Consider the following 7213-nt stretch of genomic DNA (forward strand, 5'->3'; position numbering starts at 1 on the left):
AAAGTCAGTCTTTAGAGTCTGTGCTTTTACTGCGATGCTAGGGCTGACATCGGATGGAGGTTGGGTTTTGAAGGTCTCTCTTATTCTGTCCTTGCGCCCTGAATTCCTCTTAGGAAAGAAGGAAACAGTAAGTATCTTGCAGCCCCTGAGGCTTTGGAGAACAGAGGCTGCCCCACTCACCCGTGGGTCCCAACCGTCCAGCCAGGGCCACCCCCTGCAGGAGGTGTGCAATTCACGTTTGAGCCTGGGAAGGTCATCCAAGAGGCGTGGATGTTGAGGGTGGAACGGGAAAATCAGAGCATCTCAGGGTGCAAAAGAACTGTCTTTCTATTTCCCAAACAGTTTGAGGATTGGATTCCGCTGCTGACTCACATGTTCCCAGGCCAGACCGCTCCCCAGATGGCCAGCCCGGGAGGACCAGCTCTCTGCCCCACATGAGTCCAAACCGTCTCCCCGAGTGTGTGCACTTCAGCCCCGGCGCTGCCCTTTGGCGAGACACAGAGACTACTCAAATCCTTCTTCTGGGTAATCTCCTTTCAAATATTTGAGGACAGCTTCCACATCTCTCCTGTCCTTGTCCAAAATGATGTCAGGAGTCCATAGCAAAGGTGAACATTGACCTTGAGGAGTCCTCCTTTCCTGCCCAAGGTTTACCAAGGAAGGCGACTTACCATTTTAATCATTACCTTTTCCAGAGTGGAATTTGAAGAGATAAAAGAGCAAAAAGCCAGGGTGTTCAGAGAAAACAGAAAAGGAGCAAGAGGTTTTTGACATTTGGGTTCTTTGAAAATGCTAGAATAGTAACTATTAAAGAAGAAAAATATGAAAAGGAATATATGTATGTATATGTATGACTGAAACATGACACTGCACCAGAAATTGACACAACATTGTAACTGACTATACTTCAATTAAAAAAATAATATGCTTAAAAAATAAAATAAGATAAATAAATAAAATTCATTCAAACTTGAAAAATACAGAAGAACATGCTGAAATAAAATTCACTTATGTACTCAAGCTGAACTGTTCCCCCAGAGCCCGCTGGGGACCCCGTCTGCCACTCTCCTGCACCGCAAGCCTGGCCTCCCCTCCTCTGTCACTCTGCACAGACGCCACTGTCTTCTACTTCAGAGAACTGGAGGCCACTGGGCTGACCGTCCTCAGCTCCATCCTCACCCTCAGCATTTGCACGTGCCTACACCCACTCCCATGTCAACACTCTGCCTTTGGTTTACCCTCTGGATCTCATCCCCTGTCACCTCCTCAGAAAACGTGGCCATTGACTGTCCCGTCCCTCTGGAGATGTCACTGCGTGCCTCCTCACAAGCCACCACCGTGTAACGACCAAGCCTCTCTTCCCACCGCGGCCAGGATGCCAGAGGGCACAGCTGGTGCCTCCCCACCCCTCATCCCTCACCCTGAATTCTGTCCCCACACCGCAGACCCTCCAGCTACACCTCTGTCTTGTGTGGAACTCCCTGGTGGATTTGGGCTAGTTGCAAACTTTCCTTGTTCCCGAGACTCTGCTCTCACCTCACTCTTCTCCCGTTTCTTTGAACACTCTTTTTTGGGCTCATTAATAAAACTCCTGCCCCAGCCCTGTACAGTTTCATGCCCTTCCCATCACAATCCCAGCCTTGGTGTCACCCAGCACCACGTTCCAACGATGCTGGGTCTCTAACTCCAGCCTTGATCTCTCTCCTGGGATGAGACATCTAGATGGCGCCATCAGATGTCACCCTGACCATCACTGCTCCTGGCATCTCAGTTTCCCAGGAACGGCACCACCACTCACCTCTTCACCCAAGCCTGGAACCCAGGGTCCTATGCAGCTCCCCCTTCCTCTCCTTTCCACCCCCGGCCCCACTGCCCATGAGATGCCAGAGCCTTTCTTCAAAATCAGTTCTCAAATGTGCCTTCAGACCACCCAGGGATCTTACTAAAATGCAGACCCGGAGTCAGCGGGTGTGGATGGATGGCAACACTGGCCCCTATTCTCCGCGCCTCCCTGTACACAACAGTTGAATGCATCCACCTTGTGTAACACCACCCAGATCAAGGTAGGGGACGTTTCCAGCACCGCAGCCGACTAGGCATCTCCCTAACAGTGCCCAGCCCTAAATTAACCCCTCTTCTGACCTCTACCCCCTTAGGTTATCTTTGTCTGGGTTCAGACTTCACATACGGGGCGTCACACAATATGTACTCTTGTGTGGGACTTCATTCACCCAACGTCACATCCCTGAGATGTATCCAAGTTGTTGCACATCAGCAGTTGGTTCTTTGCCACACTGTGTAGTATGTTCGGTTCTCACATATGAATGGGCTGTTTCTGCTTCCAGGCTGCTGTAAATAAAGCTGCCATGGACATACCATTCATGTACATTCCTTTTGGTGGACAGACGCACAGACACATGCATTTGCGCTGGCTGTGGACCCAGGAGTGAAATGGCTGGATCGTGGGGCACACATACACTTGGCTTTGGTTGTACCGCCAAGCACTTTCCCAAAGTGGTTATACCGATCTGCATGTCCACCAGCAACGTCAGAGCGTTCCAGTGGCTCCACATCCTCGCCAGCACTTGATATCACTGCTGGTTTTGAGTTCACCCTTTCCAGTGAGTGGAGTACCGTGGTTTTAATTTGCATTTTCTGATGACTGGAGAAGGGGTGCACACATCTATGTGTTTATTGGCCTTTTTAATGCTTCTCTGGCCTGAAGTGTCTGTTCAGATCTTTTGCTCGTAGTTAATTGGATTGGTAGCATTTTCCTAATCACAGGTCCACTGACTCCTCCTCATTCCTGTCTCACTCTGGTTCCCTTCCAAGAGCTCCAGAGGTAGCAGTGGGTCATCCTTCCCCAGCGTGACCCGCAGCCAGTCTCCTGTCCAGTCCGGCCTCCACGCTGACCCAGTCTGAACCTCCTAACATCTGGTCACTCACTGTGGTGCTTCCTGGGGCTGCAGACGGGGCGGCTCAAACAGTCGACATTGACTGTCTTGCTGTTCTGGCGGCTGGAAGTCTGAGGTCAAGCCGTTGGCTGGGCCGGTTCCTTCTGTGGCCCTGAGGGAGGACAGTTCCAGGCCTCCTGTGGCTCCTGTAGCTCTGGTATTCCTTGGCTTGGAGGTGGCATTCCCCCTGCATCTTCACATGGCCTTCCCTCTGTGCGTGTCTGTCCCCGTGTCCAGATTTCCCCTATCAGGACACCAGTCATGCTGGATTAGGGCCCACCCTAAGGACCTCACCTTAACTCAATCATCAGCAAAGAACGGTTTTCTAAACAATATGGTCATATAGCACACATGTAGCTAAGTGACAGTCCCAAGGTCACATCCACAAGTGCTGAGGGCTAGGACTGCAACATCTTCTAGGGGACACAGTTCAACTCATAACACTCACTTCCCTCCGTAATTAAGAACCTTCAGCAGCGTCCTTCCTATCACCTGCCCAGTGAAGGAAAGGGTCCCTTGGGGTGACTGTGGAGGCTCCCACGGCCCAGCCCCTCCCTGGCTCCCAGTGTCTTCTCTGCACCCCCTCACTCCAGCCCCAGCAGAGGACAGTGTCCCCAAACCCATCTGCTGGCTCGTTCCCTCACATTCTTCTGCTCTCTCCCCAAAAGCTACCTTCTAGATGAGGTCTCTGCATGAGTTTGTTAGGGCGGCCATAACAAAGGGCCACAGACTGAGTGGCTTAAAGAACAGAGCTGCATTGTCTCACAAATCTGGGGCTAGATGTCTGAGATCAAGGTGTGGGCGGGGCTGGTTTCTTCGGAGGCCTCCTTTCCGGGCTTGTAGACGGTGGCCTTCTCCCTGTGTCCTTGCGTGACCCTCCCTCTGTGTGTGTCTATGTCCTAATTTTCTCTTCTTGTAAGGATACCCGTCATACTGGATTCAGGCTCATCCTAATAATCTTGTTTTAACTTAATGACCCCTTTAAAGACCTTGTGTCCACATACAGTCACATTCTGAGGTGCTGGCCGTTAGGACTGACGAATCTGGGGGGGAACACAACTCAACCCCTAACAGCCTTCTCTAACCACTTTACCGAAAATTTCACCCACTCCACATCACACCGTTTATTTCTCTATTTCCTGCCTGTATCCTTAGCACTTATCACTATCTGTCACACTAGGTGTTTTAATTCTGTACTTTATTCCTCATCTAGTTCCCCCTTGGAATGTAAACCCCATGAGAGCAAGGTTTTGGGTTGTGGTGCTGGCTGCATCAACCCTTGTGATTCTTTTTTTTTTTTTTTTTTTTAATTAAAAGAATTTCTTTTTCTCTTTTTTTGTAGAGTGGGTAACTAGGTTTATTCATTTATTTTTTTGTTTTATTATTATTATTTTTAATGGCGGTACTGGAGATTGAACCCTGGACATTGTGCATGCTAAGCACACGCTCTACCACTGAGCTGTACCCTCTCGCCAACCCCCATGATTCTAACAGGGCTGAAGACATAGCAGGTGTTATGCAAATATAATGTAATTAACCTCTGTAATTCATATATATTTAATTAGTCAATTCAAGGAAGACCGATTTTTGCGAGGCCTCTGGAATATCCTGCTGCTTGAATTTCTTTCTTTGACTGTTTTTATTAAAGACTTTTTAATGCACTTTGAAAAAGAAGTCAGCCTCTAAAACACTGGCTGCCGTCATTAATGACAGGCTTTTGCTCATTTATTAGCGGACTGTTGTTTCCCTGGTACCTTCCCCTGAATCCAACTGCAAAAGGCCTTTTCATTTCTTAATCTCCTTTTGGCACCAGAAGGCGTGTAATTTTTTTTTCCCTCCTGCCCTTCTGTTTGGTATTTTAAAAACACACCCTGGGAGGCATACATGCAAGCCTTTTTTTCCTTCCAGTGAATTTTCTGTGATTGTGGGCCTTGCTTGCAGAAGACTCAATATATAAAACGTTTAAAATGCTAGAAACATTAACTAAAGGAAGGGGGCAAAAGGGAAGGGTGATTGCTTTACTAAAAGATGCTTTGTTCAAAAAAAATTATTATTTTCTTTTTAAGGATTCAGAATGCATTTCCTTAATAGTGGTTTTCCTCTTGTGCTTTCAAAATGTGGATAGACTTGCACATTTGCGTTCATATAACGCCGTTTGGAGCACTTGGACCGCATCACGTTAGGTACGGCTCTCCAGGCAGTCATTTTTGGTAAAAGGCCTTTTCCTGACCTTGTCACCTTTCCCCCTAGAATCTCTAAATGGATGCTCCCAGTTTTGGAATCAGGAACTTGTGTGAGAACAGGGTGTGGGGTGGTGATGGTGGGTACCCGGCTGTGACTTGGAGGGGCCAGGAGAGAAGGCCGGGACTCCCTGAGATGCACAGGGGCCTGGGCTCGGGGACGTGGAGCTCCGGGGTCGCAGGGGTGTGTGGCCCGAGGGCGGGTAAGCAGGGTTAGCCCACCAGGTGCTCATGGCCAAGTGCCTTCCAGCCCCATCCCACCTCAAATGGACCAGTGTGTGTGCAAGAGAGGCCAAAGGAGCCAATCAGCCAAGAGCTCCCATTCCCAGGGCCCCCGAGGGCAATTCTGGCCTTGGATGGTCCTGGGCGGGGAGGGCAGCAGGGAGGGAAGGAGCCATGGTGAGTGCGCTGATGATGCGGCCACGTCCAGGCTGTCCGGAGTGGAGTCCAGAGTAGAGTCCCGAGAGGGACCGGGCTGTGTGACCTCTTCTTAGCGGTGACCGTCAAGATCTGCCCTGGGGCTTGAAGCGGGGACTCACAGAGCCTCAGCAGATGGGGCTGTGGCCCCTCTGGTGTCCCTGTCCCTTCACTGGTGCAGCTCAGCCTAGTCCAGTGTCTAGTCCAGTGTCCGGCTGTGACTGTTCGTTGAGCGAATGAACAAGACATATTTCCATAACCACAATTACACACAGCCTCAAAATGACCGGCCAGTCGTGTGACCCCAGGCCACCTGTGCCTCTGCCCGGGGGTCCCGGGCCCTCATCTCTGCAAAGGCTCTTTAAGAGCCCCTCCACCTGAATGTGCCCGCAGCCCGTGCAGTGCTCCAAGTGAAAAGTCACTTCTACTGAGACCAAACATATCTCTAGCGTAGACCTCCATAGAAGTGCACAGATACCAGCACGCAGAACCTCTGGATGAGGGTTTGGCTTTGTTTCTGATCCAGCAGAAGGTGAAGGCCCTGGGAAAAAGTGAAAAGGGGCTTGAGTTAGCCTGGAATGAAACATTTCCCTGCAGCGGAAAACTACACAGCCTTTAAAAAGAAGGAGGCGACTCCATGTGCAGTGATGTACACCGAGAACCTCAGGAGGGAGCAAGTGATACCCATGAAAGGAAGAGTGGTGGTGATGGCAGGCTTGCATCTGGGGAGTGAAACTTGAGTGCAGGGAACGTGGGAAAGCGACACACATGCTCAGAGGCAGGTGTCCAGGAAGACACAGGAAAATCCTTGACGAGGTTGCCCTTGGGGAAGGGAACGGAGGAGATGAGGAGGAGGAAGAGATTAGTGAATCATTCACTGCAAACATACCCTTCTGTGTGGTTTTAATTTCCTAACGTGTGTATGTCATACGTTACTTACTATGAATTCCTAGTTAATTGCTACTGAAAACATCATTTTTCAGCTGCTCTTTGGTTGCTCTGTCTGGGAGAGTCTCAGCTGCCTCCTTGCAGGGCTCCAATAAAGGACTCGTGTTTGAGCTGGCGTAAATCTGGCTAAGCTGGTTCTAGTTCTCTCCCGTGTGTTCCCTCCACATGGGCCCCATCAGCAGCTTTCCAGCCCTTTCCCTTCGGTCACTGGATCCAGCCATGACAGCTGGCAGACCCCTCCTTCTGCTGGCACACGGACCCTCGAGACACCCCCGGACCTGCAATCACACTCTCTCAGAAGACTTATGAAGAAAATTGTGGTCCCGAGCCCCCTTCTGTTGAGTCTTTCCCTCTTCTTCTTTAAAACATTGTTGTAACATATGTATAACATAAATCTGAGCATCTGTAAGTGTACAGGGGCAGGAAGCACAGCCATGCTGCTGTGAAGCCACCACCACCACTCACCTCCAGAACTTTTTCATCTTCCCAAACTGAAACTCTGCACCCACCAAACACTCACTCCCCATCCTCCCTCCTCCCAGTATCTGGTACCCACCCATCCTCTCTTCTCTCTCTGAATCGGACTCCTCCAGGGACCTCATTTAAGTGGTATCATGTTTTTGTCCTTTTGTATCTATAGTTTATTTCACTAAG

The sequence above is a fragment of the Camelus bactrianus genome, chromosome 26 (assembly GCF_048773025.1).
Source record: "Camelus bactrianus isolate YW-2024 breed Bactrian camel chromosome 26, ASM4877302v1, whole genome shotgun sequence".
Lineage (NCBI taxonomy): Eukaryota > Metazoa > Chordata > Mammalia > Artiodactyla > Camelidae > Camelus > Camelus bactrianus.